The sequence below is a fragment of the Mauremys reevesii genome, linkage group 13, assembly GCF_016161935.1.
Source record: "Mauremys reevesii isolate NIE-2019 linkage group 13, ASM1616193v1, whole genome shotgun sequence".
NCBI lineage: Eukaryota > Metazoa > Chordata > Testudines > Geoemydidae > Mauremys > Mauremys reevesii.
Window position 1 is genome coordinate 36,530,333 of NC_052635.1, and position 26,093 is coordinate 36,556,425.

The 26,093-nt window shown below is 40.4% G+C and overlaps 2 long non-coding RNA genes across 5 annotated transcripts in view; one reads left to right on the forward strand and one right to left on the reverse strand.

Moving 5' to 3' along the window:
- Positions 1-24,309, reverse strand: part of LOC120380590 — a 54,722-nt gene extending 30,413 nt beyond the window's left edge. For all 4 annotated transcript variants that reach the window (XR_005587827.1, XR_005587826.1, XR_005587828.1 and 1 more), the window contains exon 1: positions 24,186-24,309. This is a non-coding gene — a long non-coding RNA (uncharacterized LOC120380590). The remainder of the gene's footprint in view (positions 1-24,185) is intronic.
- On the forward strand, positions 5,978-19,025 carry LOC120380592. Its single transcript, XR_005587830.1, has 4 exons — positions 5,978-6,077; positions 14,266-14,411; positions 17,076-17,167; positions 18,819-19,025. It is a non-coding gene; the product is annotated as an uncharacterized LOC120380592 (long non-coding RNA).
- Positions 24,310-26,093: the final 1,784 nt, after the last annotated feature.

The following is a 26,093-nucleotide window of genomic DNA, read 5'->3' on the forward strand; positions in this document are numbered from 1 at the left end:
TCCTCTAACTACTAGACAGCACTCCCATCTATTTATAAGAGTGGTAAAACATGGGGTAAGGTAACAGTTATGGGCCAGAGTATTATTGTTAATTATTTTTTATGATGATTTGTATTGTGGTAGAGCCCTAGAGCGCCAATTATGGACCAGGACTCCATTGTTCTGGGGGCTGTACAAACACATAATGAAGGCAGTCCCTTCTCCAAAGATGGGGGCACTGAGAGCAAAGCATGAGGACCTGCCCTATTCTCTATTCTCACACACCTGCCTTAACTTATACAAGGTCCAGTCCCGATTGCAGTCCCTATGTACAGCAGAACACATGGGCTGCTCCCTCTGGGTGCAACTGAGGTGCACATTGCTCCAAAGGAACGGAGGAGGAAATGAAGCCATTGCAGTCTTCTAAAACACCAGGTGGTTCCTCCCTGAACCCTATGGAGAATTGTACTTCTCAGATCGGTAGCCCTGCCGTTTCAGATTTGTGTCCAACCAGCACAGCCTGGCTGTAATGTGCTTTGCTATAATAACCTGAAACCCAGTGAAATATTTACACTGAAATTCTTCCTTATTGGAGGCCTTTTCAACAGATTATCAATACATTTTTAAAAGGAACCACTAGGGAGGAAGATGTGTTTGTCATAGTTTATTGTTTGGGAAATTGAATTGTCCTTCTGAAACTGTTACCCATCTGTTGCTTTTTCTCTCTTTCATTCCCAGTATGACTCTCGAACTGTGATAATGCATTTCAAGAGTCTTTCTTGTTTAAATAACTGTAAGTGGGTACACAGAAGCTGAAGCCAGTGTCTGAATGTGCTGTAATCATATTTATATAGCTCATAGATACAGCAGGGAAAAACTTCATGGGCTGGCTCCAGTGGAATGATACCCATTTGCACTATCTGAGGATCTGACACCGTGTTTATAGTGCAAATGCAACTGTAACTAATTGTAGGATGTAATACCTTGAAAGTATATTTTAGGTGTTGGGACACATGAAAAGATGCCTGCTTGTCTGTCAAGGAAAGAGAACAGCCAGATAAAAACCTGAGGCAGCAATCTAATCTGGTAAACAGCTTGGTCAGCAGTCCAATCAGGAAAACAACTGAGTTAGCAAGCTAAGTTTAGACAGAAAAATGTTTATGCAATACATAATAAATAATTTTGTAACAATGTATTTAAAGCGAGCACCTGAAAGTGGGTGTGTGCTTGTGTCTAACCCTATGCTTTGCCCTGTTTCAGTGGGCTGATCACTCACTGAAGCAGTGAATAAACAACATACTTCAGCTCAAGAGTCTGTCTGTGAATCTGTGCATTCTGGGTAACGGTGAAAAGAACCTGTCAACACTAATGTATCAACTACAGCCAGTCTTGAAACATATAAAAACAAAAGCTGAGGAAATAATTCATAGCAAGCCAGTAGCTTCTTTTTCTGCTTGTAGAAAGTAATTGAGCAGATCACAGTTTCTTCAGATGTATTTGTAAGGATTTTTTTTTCACTCTTTCAATTGGTCTCAAATTATTACTTGTTTGGTGCAAGTATATTTCATATTAGAAATTGGAGGTATGTCTGTTCATCATGATTGGTCACATAAATCACATGGTATATTCCCTGACTGGGAGGAGCATAACACTGAATTTTCTCCCACACCAGTCAAAACTGCTGTATCTTGAGCCCAATACAAGCAAATGTAATGTGGACCAGTGGTTCTCAAACTAGGGCCACTGCTTGTTCAGGGAAAGCCCCTGGCGGGCTGGGCCGGTTTGTTTACCTGCCACGTCCACAGGTTCAGCTGATCGTGGCTCCCACTAGCTGCAGTTCGCCACTCCAGGCCAATAGGAGCTGCAGGAAGCAGCGCAGGCTGAGGACGTGCTGGCCGCCCTTCCTGCAGCCTCCATTGGCCTGGAGTGGTGAACTGCAGCCAGTGGGAGCCACAATCAGCCGAACCTGCAGACACGGCAGGTAAACAAACTGGCCCGGCCCGCCAGGGGCTTTCCCTGAACAAGGTGACGGCCCTAGTTTGAGAACCACTGATGTAGACAACATGGTAACGTATCTTGTTAACGTGGAGTAAGGTTATTTTTGTGTCCAAGAATCAGAAAACAGCTCATTGACCTGAATTGCTACAATATTTATCTCTTGTAGTTTTGCTTTTTAAGGAAAAGGTCACAATACATGCAATGAGCAGGGCTTCATCAATGCCACTAGAATAGTGGTGGGCACCCTGCCGCCTGTCAAGATAATCTGCTGGTGGGCCATGAGGTGAGACAGTTTGTTTACACTGACCATCTGCAGGCACGGCCGCCCGCAGCACCCAATGGCCACCGTTTGCTGTTCCTGGACAATGGGAGCTGCGGGAAGTGGTGAGGACTGGCCGCCACTTCCTGCAGCTCCCATTGGCTGGGAACAAACTGTCTTGCGGCCCACCAGCGGATTACCCTGATGGGCCATATGCAGCCTGGGAGTCACAGTTTGCCCACCACAGCACTAGGAGGACCATTTGATAGACACAAGAATCAGGGCCAAATTAAGGCAATCCACTGCCTTGGTACACCCATACTTGGGGTCAGCTGTGATGGGGCCATTGGGTCACTGAGGACCCACACACACAAGAGCTGTGCAAAAAGCTTTTGGAGGACCCACCATTCCTCTGTAGGCAAGCTGAGCCCAGTGCCCTCTATTTTCAAGTGTGCAATGCCATTCTTTAAAGAATAAAAAACTAACTTGTATTATCCTGGCAAAAAGTGTCTGAAGAGAAAAAAAATCTGACCGAACGATTACCTTGTCTTAAGGTGACTATGAAGCAACTTCTGCAGATTTGCCTTTAACCTGCAGCTTGAAGAGGAAGATGACAGTAATGAAGGAAAGAATTGGGTAAGTACTGACTCTGTAGACCTCCAATGGGTTTGCAAGTTTGTTAGTCATACTATAGAGAGTAAAAAGCTAAGAAGCACGGTAGGCTATGTCATCTGCAATCCATTCCTCAGTAAATTTCCCTTGCAGTTATTTGTACGATAGGTGGAAAGATCCCATTACTTATCAGTCGGTTCAAGTCTCTACTGATCATATTTCCTTCCTGCTATTTTATCTGCTTTCTTTTCTGTCAGTGAGACAATTCACAAAATACCTTGGGGCACATTCTCAGCTCTGAATGTTCATTATCTGCAGATGCCCTGAGCCCCAGATATTTATTTTCTGCAGACTTCACTCTGGAAACAAAACAATAAACTCTGCAGCTTTTGTGGCTGTGGAACAATCTGCAAAATGATTTTTTTTAGGAGATTTTGTTTTCTTACTATCTGCAGTGGGTCACAGGCCTTTACTTCTGTATTTTCTTTTCCTTTGGGTTTTCTATTTCCAAAAGCTGAAATTACATACTAGTGGCTGTCTCAAAATTTTCCCAAGCTTAGGTGATTATTTATGCCTCATTCATCTATCTTTCTTTAGTGACTCAAGCAAAAACAACCCAAAAACAAAGAGAGATCCTGGGTTAGATCCTCAGTGTAAACTGTATAGCTCCACTGAAGTCAGCTTTGAATCTGAACCCCCTGCTTTCTAACATCTTTTTAATTCAGGGTTTCTCAAACAGGGGTTGCCGCTTGTGTAGGGAAAGCCCCTGGCGGGCCGGGATGGTGTGTTTACCTGCCCCGTCCACAGGTCTGGCCGATTGCAGCTCCCACTGGCCGCGGATCGCTGCCCTGGGCCAATGGGAGTTGCTGGAAGCGGTGGCCAGTACATCCCTCGAAGGTTCATTTGGCAGATGGCTTGCCCATGCTGTGAGTGGGAGAGAATTTCCAGGTCTCCCTGAAGAAAAGGAAGATCTAGACATGGGCCCGCTGTTTTTTCCCCTCCCACAACTGGCCCCAGTCCATATACAACTTGGTTGCCAGTATTTTGTTGATTGTTTTACATGTTAGTTTTAAGTATATATAACAATTTTCTCCCTCACCACTCAGAAGTGTTCTTTTTGTTCCCAGGTGGGGCCAGTGAGCATTCGATCAACATGCCACCCTCATGCCTCAGCTAAACAAATTCTTTCATAGTTGCCAATTGCCAAATATAGACCCAGGTTCAGAAAATCCCTTATAGACATGCATAAGTCTATACTGATTCATGGAAGTATTGACTGCAATGGGCTTTAAGCATGGGTCTGACTTCAAGCACATGCTGAAGTCACATTGACGTCAATGTTTTTCCAAATGAGGGCCGGAGATAGGAATTAACCCTCTTTAAAATCTTCTAACTTTACAAAGGGAAATAGTTCATAGGTAAATTATTAATAGCAACGCTTTTAGCAATCACTGAATAGCGAAGTACAAGACTGTTTTCAAAGGAAGGACTCTGGGAAAGCTTTCTTTGCACTTAGAACTATTACTCAAAAGTATCTCCTTCCCCATATTGGCTTCTCAGTGACCCTTGCAGAAAGCTACCACTGCCACAAAGAAACTAACATCTTAGTTGCAGTTTCATTCATTTCAAGTTGAAAATAAATGAGATAGCTTCTTTGTTGATGACTGAAGAAGATTCTTCCGCAGTAAACACTGCAGTCTCTCTGTCTCTTTCTAAAGATTTTTAAAGCTAATTTGCCAGGTTCTAACAGTTTTTAAAACACTTTCTGTTACTGAGAAATATTTTTGAAGTACCCGAAATACTTCATTGTTATATATTGAATAATGAGAGCAACACAGATTCTCTCAAACCTGAATTGTGAACATTGCTTGGAACACTTTGCCCTTTCAAGGCATCTGATGATTGTCAACGTAATGGAGCTCAGTAGGAATTAATGACCATTACAATACTTTTCTAAATAAAGGTTTAAAAAAATGGAAGACCCGACACAAAACACAGTATACTATTTCATGCATAGATTCCTATGTCAGTGTCTTTCTAAAGACTGGCAGATGGAAGAGGCAAGGTAAGTGGGTACCATTTTAAGTAAAATAAGAATGAAACTGAAATGTCACACAAACCAAATCTGACCCTAATTCTTTTTTGTGGTTTAAAACTGTGAAGATAACTTTCTTTTCATTTTCAGACTTTCTCTGGATTTCAGATAGGCTGACCCAAGAAGTGGTGAATGTCATAATGGAAGACATGTTAGCATGTGATGTGATAGAGGGTATGGCACATTGAACAGGGCACTTTGCAGGGAAAGGATTTGTATAGCAAACCCCATTTGATGAGATTGATGCAAAGAGGAAGACTGTCTCTGTACTTTAAGGTCTTGACCAGGATTGGAAGTGGGAGAGCTGAAATAATATAAGAAAATCACGTTCATACAAAATTTCTCTCCTGGTTTTGGAAAACTAGGAAGTTGAGATTAGAGATGGGTGCAAGCTGCAAAATTCAGATCTACATCTGGTATTCCACAGAGTTCAGGATTGCTCAGATCAAAGTTGTGTGTTGGTTGTTGGTTTTTTTAATGTGGGTCCAGATGGGATGAATTTCACATCCCTCACATTGCTACAGCAATTGGGAGGGATTTGGACTGGATTCACTAGCTCAGATTCTAGGCTGGAAGATGTTCCGCTTCCCTTATATGGAACTTTTGACCTACTGGATACATGTGACTGATAATGCAGTATTTCAGCCCTTGGAATGTTCTAAGTTCCCTTTACATGCCAGCCTATTCAAGGCTTGTGCAAAGATTCTCCAGTTCAGAGAGGGTTCAAAGAGTCTCGACCTTGTACAGTCACCTCACTTGTGACCACTCTCCAACACGTTATCAAGATGGCACTTATGTGACCAAACTTCGAGACTTGCATAACTGTACCAAACACAGCCTTGTGACATTTACCCATCACAAATGAGAAAGCTCCCTTTATGTGTAATACTAAACTGGATAGGTGTGAGTGAGAAGTACTACTGGGTTATTAAGACTCTGATGCAGTTGCAGTCATTGTTTTTCTCTTCCAGATCCTTTAGGGTATGTGACTTGGACAGTAATAAAAGAAAACCTTTCTGAGATGATTAATTCCAGATTTGACTGTCTGCAGGAGGTGATTCCAGGGGCTGACAAGAAAAGTGGAACTCAGAGATGAAAGTGAATGATATGAAGGGAGAAGTATCTGTGCTGCGGGTAAGGAATCATAGACAGGAATAATATTACTATTTAAGAGTCATGGGCATGCCTGACAGTTGTGAAAGTGAAAACTTGGAGAGCGTTTTCCCAGAATGGCTGGTAAGATGGCAGAAATGTCACCAGACAGTTGATCTTGCAATATTTACACCACTTAAAATTTCAGGTACCTGGGGCAAAAAATCTTGTAATTACAGTGCATGAGACTTTACACAAACTCAAGTACTGAACTCTGACTTGGCCTTCATCCTTGTTGAACAATGGACACCATCCAAAAGACTGAGCATAGGAAGTTATCATCAGAACTAGGCCAGATCCTGCTACTTGAGCGAATATAGTCTTTCTGAATAATTCAGTATCTCAGTTGCAAGTTATCCACAAACATGCTTATGGTAAGCAACTCAGGGAACATCTTTTTATTTTTCACATGCTGTCTCTCCTTTGACCACCTCATCATCCAAACTCACTGCCATGGGACATAGTTCATTTATGTCACTTTTACATCTGTGTCTCTCTCTCTTTCCAGGAAAAAAAAGTGTTTTGAAAGTTAATAGGGATTCAAGCTGCAGTGAACAAGGTGGTCGGAGCAGGTTTAGATCTTCAGTAGCTTAGACTCACTGTGATGCCTCAGAAACTGTGTCTGTGCAGGCATTTGACTTCAAAGCAGCATAAAAGATAACCACCCACACTGAAGCAAACACACACAATGGGCTTTCAGTCTGATTATAATTATTATTAATAGGGAGCAAGCTCTTTAATAACTCTCACTTCATGTTTTAGACAAAACAGAAACACAGCAACAGCAGCAGCACAACCACAGAAAAAGAACTTCTAAGCTTTCATTTCTGAAATCAATCCATCATGGGGCAACATAAGTATTTGAGTCATTTTATTGAATAGGGAAATAGAAAATGCTACAGTAAATTCCACTGCCAGAGCCCTGAGGAAAAGGCAACATGTTTCTTAGGTTGGGCATTCTTTTGGCAGGGACTGTGTCTTCCTCTGTGTTATGAAGGCACCTAACGTGGTGAATTATGCAGAAAACTCAATAATAAAATAGTTCAACTAATGGACGGGGACTCAGGATTTCTTGGGTGAAATCGTGGCTCCATTGGAAGCTTTGCCATTGACTTCAAAAGGGTCAGGATTTCGCCTCTAGTGTTTGTTCCCAACCCTGCCACTGAATTGTTCAGAAGTGACTTATTTACTCATTTAAATTTCAGTTTCCCAAGCTATATAATGGGGGATAATACTTATATTGCTTTGGTAACATTCATTAAAAATCCCCTGATGAAAGTCTGAAGAATAATTTATTTTATTTATCATTAATCATGTATTTGTAGCACGTAAAGGCCTTGATCAAGATGTGGAGGCCCATTTTACTAGGCTCAGTACAGACATTGGAAGAGAGAGTGTGTCTGAAACAGACACGTGGCTGATCAGAGCAAACATCCTCACATCTTGTTCATTGTTACAAGTTTTATAGCTTTAAAAATATGTTTACATTGCTCACTTGTGGGAAAGTGAGTGTAACAAGATCAAGAGCGTTGCTTTTAAAATGAGCTGAAATAGTAAAAAAAGAGTTGTAAATACTTTATTGATTAAAAACATAGCTCTGTTAGCTGGGTTTCAAGTGGTCATTATATTTGCTATTCCTGTGCATTCAGATGTCTGCCAGGCATCCATTAAAGTGTCTGTCTGCATATTCTGAAAATTCCAGGAATTTTAGCACAAATGGTGATTCATACATAAAAGTGTTGAAAAAGTTCATTATTCATTGTTTGTTATTGTCCTGTTTCAAAACCTCCAGTAGTGATGCAGACAGGGAGCAGAAACAATCCTATGTGAACAATTACACAACATGAATACTAAATACACACAAGTGGACTCAAATAAGATTAGTAAGAGCCCGTAGCTGAAATACTATGTACAGTCCTAAGTTTTCCTCTCTTCACTGTCACACTTACGGTATATATCTTCACTGCAGTTAGCTCAAGTGTTCAGCCCCTGCGTTGGGTTAGCTCAGCCCAAGTAAGAACAGCACATGGCAAACCTGACCTGAGTTACTGAGTCCTCACTGGTGCTGCACTCACCCGCATGTGATGCCAGGATTACTGAGGGTAAATCTCATAACTGTTAAGAGAGACAAGGTGGATGACATAATATCTTTTACTGGACCAACTTCTGTTGGGGAATGAGACAGGCTTTCGAGCTACATGGAGCTCTTCTTCATGTCACAGTTCATTGTGATTCTTTCCCAGTGAATTGTGGGAGCTCCCTTTTATGGACACCAAGCCAGCCATTAGCTATAAAATCCCTTTTAGTAGCTGTTCTCTAATTGCTCTACCAGTAAAAGGTTAAAAAGTCTCACTGCTCTGCAAAGGTAAAATGAAGTGAGTGGGCAGCTGGCCAAAAGAGCCACTGGGAAGGCTAGAACTTTTTAAAATTGAAACAAAGACTCCCCTTTTCTCTGTCTGTGGCTGTTCTCTCGGGGAAAGGCAGACAGGGCAGAGCTATGCTGTGAGAAGCTTGGGCCAGGTATGAAAAAATCATCAGTATCATACCTAGGAACTAGTCATATAAAGCCCCAGATATGTAAATAGATCAGGGAATGTCTAGAAAGATGCAATTAGGTTTATCTCTTTTTATTTCTTTATGGCTTGTGGACTCCTCTGTGCTAACCCCAGGTGCTTCTATTTTATTTGTAAGCTTTAAACTGGACCGCAAGAAAGCTATTCTTGGTGCTTAATCCTTGTAATCGCTCTTTTGAAATCTAGCAACAGCCTGAGTTTCCAGATGTATTTTATTTCTTTTTTTTATTAATAAAGTTTACCTTTTTTAAGAACAGAATTGGATTTTTCTGTCTTAAGAGGTGTGTGCTCATGTTGTTTAATTAGCTGGTGGCAACAGCTGATTTTCCTTTTTTTTTCTTTCTCAGCTCTTCCCCATCTTTTCATGTACTGTGTATATATACCTGCCTACTATATTTTCCACTCCATGCATCTGATGAAGTGGGTTTTAGCCCACAAAAGTCTATGCCCAAATAAATGTGTTAGTCTCTAAATGCCATAAGTACTCCTCGTTGTTTTAACTTTTGATAGTCCTCCTGGATGGGGAGTGTGGGGGAGGGAGGATGATTCCTATGCCTGGGTTCACAAGTTCAGAGCAAACATTTTCAAAGTCATAAAGCCAAACTTACATATTCCCTTATAGCGTGGAATTCAGACATTACCAGTGAGATTAATGCATGCAGCAACTTACATTGCAGAGTCTAAACACTAAATATATTCTTATAAGATTAATGCCTATTTTGAACAAAATTAACATACAGGTGAGCTGGTTTCGTTTCCAGCTTTGAGTCTGACAGTTCTTAGCTGACACCTACGACCTTGGCCAGAGCTGGCACTGGGTTTGCCAGCATCACACAAGTTTCATATCCATAGCAGATAAATGGATAAAGAGCATAGCTCGTGAAATGTTGAGGAGGCTGCATGTGTGAAAACTAGAAATTGAGCGTCTAGAGCTGACATACATTTTTCATTTATTATAAAAACAGTAAAAAGAACAGAAGTCCTTGTGGCACCTTAGAGACTAACAAATTTATTTGAACATAAGCTTTTGTGGGCTACAGCCCACTTCTTCAGATGCATAGAATGGAACATATAGTAAGGATATATATATATATATATACACATACAGAACATGAAAAGGTGGACATAGCCATATCAACTCTAAGAGGCCAATTAATTAGGATGAGCTATTATCAGCAGAAAAAAACCCTTTTATAGTGATAATCAAGATGGCCCATTTCAGACAGTTGACAAGAGGTGTGAGGATACTTTACATGGGGAAATAGATTCAATCTGTGTAATGACCCAGCCATTCCCAGTCTCTATTCAAGCCTAAGTTAATGGTATCTAGTTTGCATATTAATTCAAGTTCAGCAGTTTCTTGCTGGCATCTGTTTTTGAAACTTTTCTGTTGCAAAATTGCCACCTTTAAGTCTGTTACTGAGTGACCAGGGAGATTGAAGTGTTCTCCTACTGGTTTTTGAATGTTATGATTCCTGATGTCAGATTTGTGTCCATTTATTCTTTTGCATAAAGACTGTCTGGTTTTGCCAATGTACATGGCAGAGGAGCATTGCTGGCACATGATGGCATATATCACATTGGTAGATGTGCAGGTGAACGAGTTCCTGATGGTGTGGCTGATGTGATTTGGTCCTATGATGGTGTTACTTGAATAGATATGTGGACAGAGTTGGCATCAGACTTTGTTGCAAGGATAGGTTCCTGGGTTCATGTTTTTGTTGTGTGGTTGCTCATGAGTATTTGCTTCAGGTTGGGGGGCTGTCTGTAACCGAGGACTGGTCTGTCTCCCAAGACAGTGTGACTCTGATCCTCATGCAGATAAGAGACTAATAAGTATGTATCAGTTTATGCTTTCACTTCCATCTAGTGGGGTTGCACTGTCTTGGCCCCCACTGAATGTATGTGGGAAAATAATCTGGTCCAATTATTTGTCTAGATTAAAGAGCAGCTGCTACATATGTATGTCTCATTCAGCTCTCTATCTCATGTAGAACTGGGCAAACAATACAAACATTTCATTGAATATTTATTTGTATTTTCAGCTTTTGCCATGTTTGAGTTCCTGTTGTTTTCATTATCCACAATCAAGTTTTAATGGTACAAATCTTTGCAGAAGGCTCATTTCAATTTCACATGTGCAAGGGTCACCAAAATAGCATATTAAATTCATCTAAACAAGTCTTCATGTCAATTCTTCCAGTCAGGGAAGGGAAACAATACCACATGATTTATCTGGCCAGTTATTAAGTAAACAGAGCAGTTCCAGTTTGGAATATTCACAATTAGTAGATAGGGTAAAATATCTGAATGAACACATTCCAGAAAATTGTGATCTGAGCACAGTATATCCATGAGCATAAAGTGAGGCTGTCATAAACATACAGCTAAGGGTAGCATAAAATCTCTCCTTACCTGTAAAGGGTTAAGAAGCTCAGATAACCTGGTTGGCACCTGACCAAAAGGACCAATAAGGGGAGAAGATACTATCAAATCGGTGGGGGAAGGTTTTTGTTTTTTGGGTTCCTTTGTTCCCTTCGAGTCAGCAAGGAACCAGGGCAGGGAGAATACATCTCCCTAAGCCATATCTGAACTAAGCATCTAATATTGCAGAAATAGTAAGTAATAGCAAAGAAATGCATTAGATTATCTTTTATTGTAGCTTGTGAATTTTCCCTGTGCTAAGAGGGAGGTTTATCCCTGTTTTTGTAACTTTAAAGTTTTACCTAGAGGGGAAATCCTCTGTGTTTGGAATCTTTTTGTTACGCTGTAAAGTTATCTTCCATCCTGATTTTACAGAGGTGATTCTTTTATCTTTTTTTTTTTAAATAAATTTCTTTTAAGAACCTGATTGTTTTTCAGTGTCCCAAAGACCCAGGGGGGTTGATCTGTGCTCACTTTGTAACCAATTGGTTACGATATTATTCTCAAGCCTCCCCAGGAAAGTGGGTGTAGGGGTTTGGGGGGATATTTTAGGGGAGATAGGGCTCCAAGTGGCCCTCCTGAATGTTTGTTTAAATCACTTGGTGGTGGCAGCGATACTAAGGGCAAGGAAGGAATTTGTGCCTTGGGGAAGTTTTTAACATAAACTGGTAGAAATAAGCTTAGGGGGTCTTTCATGCGGGTCCCCACATCTGTACTCTAGAGTTTAGAGTGGAGAGGGAACCCTGACAGAGGCTAACTTCATTGACATTATTTATTATGAAGTATTTTCTCTGCTCTGACCTTCTCCCTCACTGGTAACACTGCCTCTCACCCCCATCTCCCCAGAAATAGAGCTTCAACCATCTTATCAAGGCAGCAAAGGGATTCCCACAAAACAATCTTTCATATATGAGTGCCAATGAACTAAAAGATCTGACTCCTCAGTTACTTATTACCACTCTTACTGTAGACGGGGGAGGGAAATGATGAAACAAGTATTAACAAGTTGCAAACTGTAATGTTTCAGAGGGCCCTTAGCGCCTAATTGCAATGGTATTAATTTCTCTACAGCTTTAATTTAAATACATTTGTTGTTACAACTAATTATTGCAGTAAGTGCTGTGTGTAACATCTGTTAGCATGCTTCTGACTGCTGTTAATCAATGGATCAATGAAACACTTTGCTCAAGGTGTCAATTTCTTTGTAAAATCAGAGGTGTTAGTTTGATGGGAGGCTTTTAAAAAGTTTAGGCTGGTCTATGAGGTCTTTTTAAAAAAAATAACTATGGCAGGGATCCAGGCAGGAGGCATCTGGGAGAAGCTGTACAGTAGAGCAAAGAGAGAGAGAGAGAAACTTTAGGGATAATACTATTTTCCTTATTCCAGGGGTTCTCAAACTTCATTGCACTGCGACCCCCTTTGGACAACAAAAATTATTACATGACCCTGGCAGGGAGGTGGGTGGGTGGGAACCAAGCCTAAGCCCACCCAAGCCCTGCTGCCTCCAGTAGGGGGAGGGGGCAAAGCCTGGGTACCACTGCCCAGGGCAGTGGAGCTCAAGCTTCAGCTTCAGCCCTAGGTGGTGGGGCTCAGGCTTCAGCTTTGGCCCCAGCAAGTCTAATGCCGGCCCTGGTGACCCCATTACAACAGAGTTGTGACTCACTTTGGGGTCCAAACCCACAGTTTGAGAATCGCTGCCTTATTCCAATGGTTGTCAACAACTTCCACACTGGAACCTCCCGCCACCCCTATCCATCACCACCCTGCAAACACCCTCCCATTTAACTGGGATGGCCCTTCCAATATGGGAAGGTCAGAGTGGTCATGACCTGTTCATGATCCTTCAAGTTGAGTACCTTTGCCTTCTCACAGTTCCTTGTTCAATGCTAAAAGAAAGTAACTCTAGCGCTGAACAAGGAAACATATTAAAATAAGGCAACGGTTTCTTGGGTTAATGTGATATTTTGCTATTGTCACATGACAAGTTCTACTCTAAATGAGCACTGTCACGACAACCCATTTGAAGAGGCTGCACTGAGGAGCTGCATACTATTCCTCACAAGGGCTCTATTGATTTGCTGAGGCGAGCTAGCGAGTTACAGAAATTAAAGGCCTCACACTAGTGAGGCAAAGCTCAGATCAGAGTCACGCCTAATTGGTAAGTGATGCTTCTGTCAGCAACTGGTAGGTTAAATTGTTTCAGTGCATACCAAAATTATGCAGTATTTTCTCCTATGTTCTCTCTAACTGTATGTGACTATCATTAGCATCTTTGAGATTTTAAAATAATAATCTCTGGGGCTTGAAAATGTCAATGCATAAAACAGTCTGAATTTTAGTGACTGGTTTAAGGGAACTTCAAAAGTATGGTTCATAAAATTATGGCTGTTGTATAATCACTGAATTATTATTGTTAGTTGGCATTTAACTTAGTTATATATAAATATTATGGGCTAGACCCTAAGGTGTGACAGAGATCCACTTGGTGCACCTGGATGAGGGGCAGAAGTGACTTTATATCTCACTTTCTTACCTCTCGAATCCAAGAAACAAGTGGAGCTAGCTGGGTCATTGGCACAATTTAGTGCAAAAAATCAGGGCTGCTCTTGCTTATGCTGGCTGGAATAGTCCCTTAGAAGCCATTCTGGGTACGTGTACACAGCATTTAAACACTGGCGACTGGCCCAGATCAGTTGATGCAAGCTCACAGCACTCAGGCTGCGGGGCTGAAAAATTCCTGTGCAGACATTTGGGATCAGGCTGGTGCCCAAACATCTGCAAGGCAATTTTTAGCCTTTGCCGCCTGAGTCCTCTGCGCCCATGTCAGCTGACCAAGGCTAGCCACGGACATGCTGCAGGTCTTTAATTCCAGTGTAGTCATACCCTGTGTCAGCCCAAGATCACCAGCCCACTGTGCTCTGGTCATGCACACTTCCACAGTCAGCCTACCCTGGGACACCCCCTGTTGTCAGAAAGCTGGGAATGTTTGGCATACAGGCAATTGGGAGATTCCAGCAGTGCAAAGGGACTTGGCCTGGTTCTAGCCCTATGTTTTTGCTAGATACTGATTTTTATAGACTACAATTAAATATTTTTTGTATAATTCTGTGATTTTTAACCCAGTGTAATTTGAACACCCTGAGGATTTTCTCCGCTCTTCTTGCTTATCACAGGGTTTTTTTCCCCCACAAGTAAAGCAGCACACAATCCCTGCCCAAGCCTGCAGTGACTCTGTGAAGTGTCCAGTAGTTCTGTGACCATTAGCTGGGAGTGGGCAATTATGGTCTGGAGAGCAGCTATTCTGTCAAGAGGAACTACGGTAAGCTACAATGCTATTCTCTCATTGATGTCTCTGTCACCATTACTGTTCCTTGCTACAGAAATTCTAGCAGGTAGCAACAAAAGCCCTGCTGCTACAACAGCAGGAAATCATTTCTGATAGATCAGATTCCTTATTGTTGCAGTCAAAGGAGAAGACAAGAATGACTGGATCATTTCAAGGTAAAACATTGCTCAGTGCTGGGGCCAGTTCACAGCCAGAAATAATACTCTGACAGTGGCACGGGGGGCTGCTGATGCTGTATAGAGTGATCTGTATAGCTGGAGGGAGTCTACGTTTACCAGTTTTCAGAGTAGCAGCTGTGTTAGTCTGTATCCGCAAAGAGAACAGGAGTACTTGTGGCACCTTAAAGACTAACAGTGATACTGACTTAAGACTTATCTACCTCCACCACTTCTATTCCTTATACAAAATGAGCTATTTAGGGGCTCTAGGAGTGCATTCCCAATAGATTGGCGATACTGCAAATGCTCTCCTGACCTCTCAGACTGAGCGGAATACCTGGCTATGTTTCTGCTGTCATTTATTTTCCCGTGTCACTGTTTAGACCCAGAATAACTTTAGCTCCTGCAGCTTGTCAGTGACAGAGGAAAGTAGTGCATGAGCTTGTTGGCAGTAGTCATGCTCTTCATTCCTAAATCCCTTCCTTTAGCTGAAACATGCCTATAAAAGTTCAGACAAAAATGCAAATTGCAGCAATTTAGGCAGAAGTCACTAAAATAATAATAGTAATAAAAAAAAGGTTTCCCCTTTATAGTGGGCAGAACCTCGCACCCCTGCTTCCAATGTATAGATGAATTAGAACTGGGCCTAGGAACCACAACATTCAGATTCAAATGTGAACGGCTTCAAAATTTGGGGATATTCCTGAATGTGGAGTTTTGGGTCTCAGACCCATTTTTAAAGGCAATCAGCATTTTCACTTCTTGCATCTGGAGTTCACTGCCACTATTGAATACACTTGTTCAAAACTCTTTTTTTTTACTATTACCAATAGTTCCAACAAAAAGTTTTACCTTTAGTTTCAGCATTCACAGCTATATTCAATAGGCCCTATAGTGTAGGCAGTAACTGAATGCTCTCCTTTAGCTCAGTGTATTTTGGAGGACAATCTGAATTCTAGCCCTGCTTTTGCCATGAGGGTCTAGGTAGCCAAGCAGAGCAGTGTGATGATAGCCAGGAAGTCTTGAATGGCTGCATATTCATTTCAGTACGTTTTTTGTTTTAATTTACCCATAGAGAAGCCTTGCCAAACCATAGAAAAGATGACCAAAGAATGGGCCGTTTTAACAAAAACGATCTTCTTGTGAAACTAGAGAAGAATTGTACTCAATACGTCTGTGGATCCTTTGAGGTCGTTTCTCAGGCTGGAGGTTGCCTAATAAGGGTAGCCTATTGTAGAGATTTCGCTATAATGGTCCATTGCCTTTAATCATTTTATTTCAGGCTTCCAAGGAGGAGGTTGGGAGCACAAAGGTAGAGTGATTCATCTACCGGAGAACTAGTTTTTAATGCGTTTCTCAACCCAGCCCCACCCTTCATAAACACAACTACTCAGAGCATGCACACACACATAGTTTTAACAGTGTAAACTAATTACTGAACTACTCAGTAGTAAAACACTTGCGATAAGGTGCTTGAGTCCAGACTGCTTTGAAGAGGAATTGAATTGATAATGTATCCAGGGAGTGAATAAAATATCATGTTTTATGGTATGTCAGGGATTACTTGTGCTTTGAAAATGGGCCTCATTCCTTAATGGCAACTTGTTAGCATTTAGATTATCATTTTGTGTTGCGTTCAACAACCATGCTGTGCTGCTGCTGCTACTATTACTACAAAAAAGCACAGGATGGAAGATAGAGCCAACACCTTACTTTGAAGCAATAACCTATTTTAATTTAAACATGGGGTGAGGAGGCAAGGACTTGTCCTCTTCCCCAAGACGGTTGTTAATACATTGTTATGAGATGTATTAGTAGTGAAGAAAGTAACTTTTTTACATTTCTTCACAGCAAAGGGCAAGTGACCAGTAATAAGTTCAGTGAGGTTGTCTGTTTCTATGGAAACCAAAATATTCTCTCTAATCCATTCGACTGTATGAATAAGAGAATTAAGTAGACTTTAGATTATTTCTTTTATCTGATTTTTATCTAATTAGCTGCCTTAAAAGGGGGCCATGTGTAATAAAGGATAGAATGAGAAAGAATGGCATTGCTGGTGCCAGCATAATCCTCTGTACTAGGATGGTTAATGAAAAGATTTGCATTTGGGAGCAAGTTAATTCACAGAACATGCCAGAGATGTCATGAATATCTCATTGCACCACAGATGCTGGAATAATGTTGGGGTAGCATCAAACAGACTAGTGCACTAATTTACTTCTATTGACATGTTAGGAATTTCAGCCAAAACACACTTCCAACACAGATGAATGTACAAGGTATCCAGATATGCCATGGTATTCCATGATGGCCAACAGAATAATAGATCAGTGGAATATGGCAGCATGCGTAGCGAAACAGATGATGAGCAGCAAAGATGTTAACTTCTCTTCTCCAATCCTAAGTTTATAGCATGAGTAGGACAAAAAATGAAATTGATATTGCTGTTCCCTCTGCCCATTTGTTCATGTTGAAATAGCTTAGACTAGAATAGCAAGACAAAACTGAGAAGCCTGGGCCAAAATGTGATGGGGAAGAATGCGCACCAACTGCTCCTTAGCATGGTTCAAGGTAAGCATAACTACTCGCTCATTTTTAAGAGCAGTACACTCATTTATTTGTTTAAAAATATATTAATTTTTGTATCTCTGACTGTTTTTATAAAGTATTCTGTTCTATTTCAAAGCTATGTTGAATCCTAATATAACAAATATGGAGGTAGAATATAGACATATATTTTTCTTGAGTTTATTGCTTTCTGTGTGGGCTAAAACTTGCATTCTGCAACACTGGCATTTCACACAAATAACAGCTCTGTTCAATATACAGGCCCTGCAGGTGCAAAATTGTGCATGGAAAAATCTATACATGATTTTGTGGCCAATTTACACAAGCAATTGAAAATATTTCACTCACAAAATAGGCATTTGCCTGCTCAAATGACCCATTAAATGCATAGCTGTCCATTTTTGTGTGTGAATATCATCTTGCACTCTCAATCACAGTAATTTCACACCTGACTTTTTCAAAATTAGACCCGTAATGAATTAATTATTTTAGCCTAGAAACCTCTAGTAGAACCTAAAAAGTTCTCATTCTCTTAAAAAGTATAGTAAGTTGACCATGAAGCACTTCTCACTTCAGTTCATCTAATGAGATACATTTTTCTATCTGCAGTGCTCCTCAGGGAAACCATAAGTAGTGTTCACTCATTATTAGCACTTTCTGACATGAGCTCCAGATTGAGTAACTATCACAGCGAGATAAGGTGGTTGAAGAAGTATCTTAATTTGGACCAGCTTCTGTTGGTGAGAGGGACAAGCTTTCGAGCTTACCCCTCACGCATCTTGTCTCTCTCATATCCTGGGACCGACAGGGCTACAACAACACTCCATATAACTATCACAAATTTTCTTAGGTCATGTGTGGGCTTTATCAAAAAGATAATCTGACTGATTTTTATCTACTGCGATTTCCAATCTTCCCTATTTTTTTCCTAGTACTGTATCTAAGAAGTTGTTTTGTTTTTTGTTTTGATTAGAGCCAGACTCCACCTTCAGTTATGACAGTTTAATGAAAGTTTTGATCCAGTACACTATAATTACTATTCCTTAAACAGGAGAGGCTGCAGAATTTTTCCAGTTACATGTATGTTTTAGAGAATAGATCAATATTGCATGTATGATCAGAGTTACTGGATCAGTTTCCCGTTAATAGTTCAGAAAAGGCAGGGTGCTCTTTGAACAGCTTTTACTAAAGTCAGTGCATACCAACCCCCGCCATGGGGGCTACAATATAAACTTTTCTAACTATAGCTTATGTCATTTGACTAGGGCCAGGACTTAAAGACCAGCATCATACCAGTACTTTTGGTGTCACACTCTTACACACTCAAAATAATTATCTTCCAAGCTAAGGGCCTGATTTTCAAACTATACTTCACTGGGCCTCTTTGTTATTTAGAGGTGCAACTGATGCCATTTAAATGACTAGGACATGCAAATTGAGTATTTAGACATCTAAATGGCACAAATTGCACTCTTAGTTATCTGCAGGCCCTCAAATACAGCACTGAGAAATCATAATCAGCTCCCAAAAGCAGTTCTAATGTGACTGTGTAGAAATAATTATGTCATAGACCGACTCCCTGTGCCTATTCAGAGTCTTAGCTGTTTGCTTTAATAACAATAAATAATTGTGACTACTTTTTTCCTCCTGTTAGCACTGCAGAGCCAATACAGCTGTGGGAAAGTGAGATGGATTCTATTCTGACTCTCCCATCATTTTCAGAATCATTAATCAAGTTCCACATGTGAGACGAAAGGTTTTCCTGAATGGGATTGCACAGGTGTACGGTCCTCATATGCAGAAGCACTCAATACCCTCACCTCCTATTGACGTGTAATATGAAGTTCAATATCTTGAAGGAAGCTGGACTATTTGAAAAACACTATACATTTTCGGCAAAACATTTCAAACAAAATGAAAAAAAGTTTCATTCCAAACTTTTTATTGAATACTTTGTTTTTTTTAACTAAATAAAAAAACAAAACAAATTATTTTTGCCTTTTTATCTGAAAGGGTGAAGAAAGGAAAGAAAGAAGAAAAAGGGGGAAACAAAAAATCTGTTAGTTTTTTTGGTGGAAACAATTTTCTATGAAAAGTTTTGGTTAAAAATGTATTTTTGCTCCCTCCTCCATTCTCCCCATTTCAATGAAAAATTATAAGCAGCTGTAGGGCAGACAATGGGGTTTCATAGGGTAAGAGAGGGGTGAATTTGGACCACAGAATCTTTATTACCAGTGATGATGAGCAAAAAGGAGTTTTCAAGGCTGGAATCTAGAAAAAAACATTTTACTAGTAAACTGAACAAATGTTAAAGAAAGCCATTTAAACACTATTAAGGAACCTCACATTGCCATTTTTACTGAGACATTTTCCAGAGCAGAACTGCATATTAAACTTTTTTTTTAGAGTACTTCATTTACGTACAGGAATCCATTAGGATGTAAAATTAATGTTTTGGCACTCTGGCCTTTTAAAAGATGCATGCCTCTAAAAGCTGTTATTAGGACACAGTGCATTTTATTTCAATAATTGTTGGAAAGAGTTTTTCATTATTTATAGACATCAATGTCACAGTTTAATACTTTCACCTAGAATTCAAGTGACGATCTTTTCAAATTCAACCTGTAATAGTTTGTGCTCATTGTGAACAAAAACAAATGTTCTTGTCCTTTAAACAAGAGTACTGCATTAAGGGCCAGTTCCTCATCTTGTATATGACTGTTCCACTGTGTATAAATACCTTGATGTGGTGGCTGCCCAGGACTATGCCCAGATCAGAGTGGTACTCCGGGACTGCCTGAATAAAAGAGGAGACCTATCACCAAAGAAGCTGGGAGGAGAAGTATCCTCTGTGAGCCTGGCCCTGCGTAGTGGGATAGAAATGGCAAAATGTTGGCTGGTAACAGGTTTCAGAGTGGTAGCTGTGTTAGTTTGTATCAGCAAAAACAACCAGGAGTCCTTGTGGCACCTTAGAGACTAACAAATTTATTTGGGCATAAGCTTTCATGGGCTAAAACCCACTTCATCAGATGCATGGAGTGGAACATAGAGTAGGGAGGTATAAATACACAATATATGAAAAGATGGGAGTTGCCTTATCAAGTGAGGGGGTCACTGCTAATGAGTTAATACAGTTAAGGTGGAAGTGGGCTATTCTCAACAGTTGACAAGAAGGGATGGAAATCACTTTTGTAGTGTTAATGAGGCCAGTGTAAACAAGGTGGCTTATTTCAAACAGTTGAGAAGAAGGTGTGAGTATCAGCAAGGGGAAATTAGTTTTTGTAGTGACCCATCCCCTCCCAGTCTTTATTCAGGCCTAATTTGATGGTGTCCAGTTTGCAAATTAATTCCAGTTCTGCAGTTTCTCGTTGGAGTCTGTTTTTGAAGTTTTTGTTGTTGAAGAATTGCCACTTTTAAGTCTGTTATTGAGTGTCCAGAGTGATTGAAGTGTTCTCCTACTGGTTTTTGAATGTTATAATTCCTGATGACAGATTTGTGTCCATTTATTCTTTTGCATAGAGACTGTCCGGTTTGGCCAATGTACATGGCAGAGGGGCATTGCTGGCATATGATGACATATATCACATTGGTAGATATGCAGGTGAACGAGCTCCTGATGGCGTGGCTGATGTGATTAGGTCCTATGATGGTGTCCCTTGAATTGATAGGTGGACAGAGTTGGCACCAGGGTTTGTTGTAGGGTTTCGTTCCTGGGTTAGTGTTTTTGTTGTGTGGTATGTAGTTGCTGGCGAGTATTTGCTTCAGGTTGGGAGGCTGTCTGTAAGCAAGGACTTGCCTGTCTCCCAAGGCCTGTGAGAGTGAGGGATCGTCCTTCAAGATACATTGTAGATCCTTGATGATGCGCTGGAGAGGTTTTAGTTGGGGGCTGAAGGTGATGGCTAGTGGCGTTCTGTTACTATCTTTGTTGAAAAAGAAAAGAAAGTAACAGAATGCCACAATCTCCCTGCTCTGTGCTTCAGTGGCTGGTACCACAGTGGTCCCTGGTTACTGCGGGGGTGCACTTACAGGGAAAATCCAGTGTAGCACTGGGATGGACCATGCTCAGTCACTCTGTGGGGATGGGGCATCCAGTCACAAGTAGGAGATGTGAGGGACTTAAGCCTGCCCAGTGAAGTCAGACTCTGGAGAATTTAGCTGCCTAACTCTAACAAGTCTCTACTGAGCATGTGCAGACTGAGATTTGCAGAGGCTCATAACTTGGTCAAATATGGGTGGGTTTTCATGGGGATAGCAAAAGGGATACCAGGGCATTCCTCCCAACTCCCCTTACCAAATTTCAAGTCCTTGCTCTAAAGTATGGAAGCACTAGAGATTGTCAACAAAACAATTGTAAGCTGTTTTTTTAATATGGGATAACAATGTATTTTCCCCTACCTTTGCTCTGAGAAACATTTCAACATTTTTTACTGAAATTTCCCTCCTCACTCAAAATAAATAAACAAACAAATAAATCAGCCTGAGGCAGACAATCATGGAAAATTTCAAATCAAATGGTCAAAGTTTGACAAAGTTAGAAGCAGCTGAAAACAGGGTTTTATAATGGTAAATGTTGGGCAACCTTAATTATAGACATTGCTACCTGCACAGTCTATATAAATCATGAGTTGACACCAGAGGCATTTATGATGATTAAACAAATGTAATGTCAGCACTCTAGTTTCAATGGTCAAAGAAGAAAGTAAATAAGATGAAGTTAGGAAACAGAGACCATGTGATTAGGGATGGAAAAGGTTTACTTAGCTTCCTTATAGGAAAGATGAACAACTGATATTTAACTCCTATTATTGTTGCTCCATGTGACCCACATAGTTATTTATCACTCCTCATCGTTGAAATGTTACTTTCTCCATTAACTTCCATCATTTCCCCTGTCACATTTGAATTCATTCAATCCTAGCAATTTATTTATTTATCTTTGGCTGGGCACCGATTCTAACAGAAAGTGAGAACATGATGATGATCTGTCCAATAAGGAGATGTAGAACTTTCTAGAAATACTGCACTGTAACTAATCTCAGTGGGAATTGTATACCTTTAAACGGTATTCATTATACCTGTAAGGCTAAAACCTGCTCAGAGAGATACCACTGTAAGGGCTGCCTGTCCCACAGTGCAATGAGAGCCAATGGCAAGACTTACACTGACTTCAGTGGGCTTAGATCAGGCCATAAATCTGGAGTAACTATATTTGAAGCTAAAGGATTTATACCCATGAAGGAGAGAGACGGATCTCTCTCCTCATTTCCTAGCACTTGTGCTCTGTATCTGTTGCTGATTAACAGTAATCAAGTAAACAGACTGACAGCTGTTATGTAACATGCACTTCTTTTGGCAAGTAGATGATTCAGTACTCTGTTACTCCAATTTTATGCTGGTATAATAACACTGATTGTGAGAGCAGGATTGGGGCCTGAGCTTCCAGAGGATGACAGGTTTACTGTGATACACTATTTCATTTTTATTCCCCAATAACCTTATTCCTAACTGCATGCACTTTGTTAGTCTTGCTTTTTTATTATTTTTTTTAAAGCCATTCAGATATGTTTGACTCAGAAATCATCCTAACAAAATGTAAATTATTCCAGAGGGTCCATCTACATAAATACACATTAATGCTCTTCTTAAATGTGTGGTAGAGTCTTTCCCCTGAGAAGGCTATGGAGCAGTGAAAATATGTAACAGTAATTAATTACTAACCAGAAATAGATTAATATTGCATGCTAAGAATAATAAAACAAATATATGTAACTAAGTGGTGTCTGCAGGGTAATGCAAATGGGAGAATATCAGACAGCTACAGTGTTGTATTTAATATCCCATCAAGAAGAAAGTGCAGTTTATTAGCTGAATGACATTTTTATATATAGCACCATTATTTATTTATTTTCACTGCTCATATTTTAGACAAACAAAAACATCTTATTTCCTATTGCCCAAGAGAGCTGGCTTTATTGTTTCTGCAAAAAGCCATTTCCACTTTTAGGGATTGCTGTTGGACATATTCCAGAAGACTGTGCCTTGGTATTAAATATCATTGCCCTGTCTGTCTTTGTGTGTAAACTGAAGATGAGAATTTTGTTCCTGAAAATATCCTCCATGTGCTGTACTTTGCCTTTTATCATTTAAAGGTTTTGCTCCAGTCTTATTGCACATCAACCGTTCCCTGTGCAGTTGTTTGTTTTAAAGTAAGCACAGTGGAGATCTATAAGTGAAATAGAGGTGGATTCTAGCTTGGTTTAACCTGAATATCAAAATTCACTAGCGGTTTCAAATAGAAATTAGCACTTGTAACATACGATGTGTCATCCCCATGTCTGAATGAGTTACTGTACAGTGGCATGCCTGCTGCCACTTTACCTTTCACGGCTGGAATAGACTTGTCAGTAAATAAAGAAAAGTAAAGAATTGTACAATAGGGTACTCACACGTCGGTGTGCTCATGAGCTGCCTGGATAAGGCATAGAATGGAGTAAGAAGGTGCAAGGCACCCTAATTTGGGATGTAAACGAGCCCCATGCTGCCCTGCTGGGTCTACCAGTATCCCTGGTTCATACACTGAGGAGAAAGCAGGCACTGTAGGGGGTTACTCTGATGCAAAAGGGCAGAGGCAAGGCACTGCCTGCTCCCATGCACCAGTCAGCACAGCTGAGCCAGTGTGGAGAAGGAATCAATTGTGTTATGAAAAGAATTGATTCAGTTAATCTCCCCCTAGAGTGAGGGGGAAGCAGGGGGTGAATTGTCTCTCTGGGTCCTTTATTCAGGCCAGATTATAGGATAGCAACACAGCCCTAAGGCATTATCTACCACAGAGGTACAGCTCATGTATGTGTGAGATCAGGGACCAGTCCAAGACTGTGGAACCAATTTCTATCAAATCTAAGACCTCCTGCAAACAGCACCTCTTTTTCTTCCAAGTGCAAGACACATTCCTTCAACCTGTCTTCACCAATAAAAACACAAAGCATGGCATAGAAAAAAATAAGCCGCCTACAGTTCTTACCTGGGTGAGAGGAAGGGAAAAGGATGGAAGAATCCACACACGGCAGATATAGTCAAGTCACTCGGTGCAAAGTATTCATAATATAGAGCACTGATGGTCGTGGCATAAGAAATTGAACTTGTTGTGTATTTGGTTGTCATGGTTTTTGTTGCTATGGCAACTGAGTTAGATTATTAGGGGATAGCCCAGCCTGTTTCGGCCGGTTGGGTGAGCTCTGTGTCTGTAAATAAAATGGTAGTTTTGTTAGCTGTCTGCTGTCTGGCCTCAAGTGATTTCTTCCTAAACCGGCTGCCCCCAAGGATATAACAGAACTGACTAGAATAGTGCTTTGAAACAGAAACCCTGAATTGCTGCAATTTGCTAACCAAATGAATTCAGCTTTATTGAGGCTCCTAGCAGCCTGGCCATTACTATTTCAGATTCAGGAGGCAGGGGCTTGTACATATGGTGCTGACTGTTTGTGTTCATAAGTATTATTACACTACTCTTCTCACTTATCATTTCTCTTTGGAAGGATGCCTTCGAGGAAGCTTCAGCAATAGGCAATGCTAAAGCTGCATGTTGCACTGTAAGCATCAAGGAGCATAACAAGGAAGGAATACTAATAAAAGAGATGAATGAAAATGACTAACTCTCCACAAAAATCATCCAGGAGTGAAGGGCTTCAGTTTTCTCTGGTCAGCCTGAACTGCTTTTGCTTCAAGCTCATGAGACCAGACCCCATCACAAGATGGGTGGGAAATGTGGAGAAACAGCTTTGCTAGTGATACCTTGGCTTGTCCAATTCCAATCCCAACAAGTTCCAGGAAGTATAGAGCTGAGTGGAAATAAAAAAGGAATTAAATTTTTGAACGTTCAGTTCATTTTGAGAGATGGGAGGTTAATCAGTTCTCATTTTTGTATGACTAAGTATAAAGTGCCGACCTCATTCTTCATAGATGCAAATCCAGTATCTTTTCACCAGAACCCAAAAAACTAATTAAAATAATAATATATTATTTGAATAAAATATCTCTTCCTGCAAAAGTATTTGAAATATAGGCAGGTGCATTCATGTCTGAAGCACTGGAGTACTCTGCGCTCTTTAAAATGACCTGCTCTCTGTATTCCATGAGTGAACAAGGCACATTGCCAGACAATATGGTCTTAAAATCTTTTCCCTTCCAGAGGAATTGAAATCTACTTCCCTTTGTAGATGCAAAACACCTGAAAACAGCAGATACAGCATCATACTGTAGCTGCTAAAGAGTGAAATCATTTCACTTTTTCCTACGCAGCATTTATTGGGAAGGTCTTTTAGAGAAGAATGAGATCCCATGGCACAATTTCACGCCTGGTTTATGAACTGTCTGCACTTTTTAGCATATGGCCATGTGTTTATTTGCTTTTGCTTATGGCACAAAATCAAAGAGGCTAGCGATGCAGGGGGGAAAAAAACGTATTAGGTCACCTGGCTTATCCTCTTGCCAGTGAAGAATTGTTCACTACAGTATATTTTTAGTGCTTTCGTTTCCAGCTTAGCCTTTAGTGGCTCATGTAACTGGGGCTTTTACCTTGTTCAAGTTGTGTGTCTATAAACTGGTGATAGATTGTAGTGGGCATTAGTCTGATTATTTGGAGGTCAAATTTATGCTCTTGAGTGACATGTGCACAATAAGAACAGGAACTTGTAGGCATTAATCACACATTTCTATGATTAAATGTATAATTGTGCTTCCAAATGCCTCTTTGCAATTGCAATTATTCACTTTCTCTATAAAGGCAGAGACAGTTAATCATAGTTAACAAGCTTCTATATAAAGTACCTTATGATCCATGGAAGCAGGGTGCCATATAAAAGCAGGTATTATTTTTATCAATGAATTATTATTATTATTATTTTATTTTAGTTTGTGGGAAAAATACTCT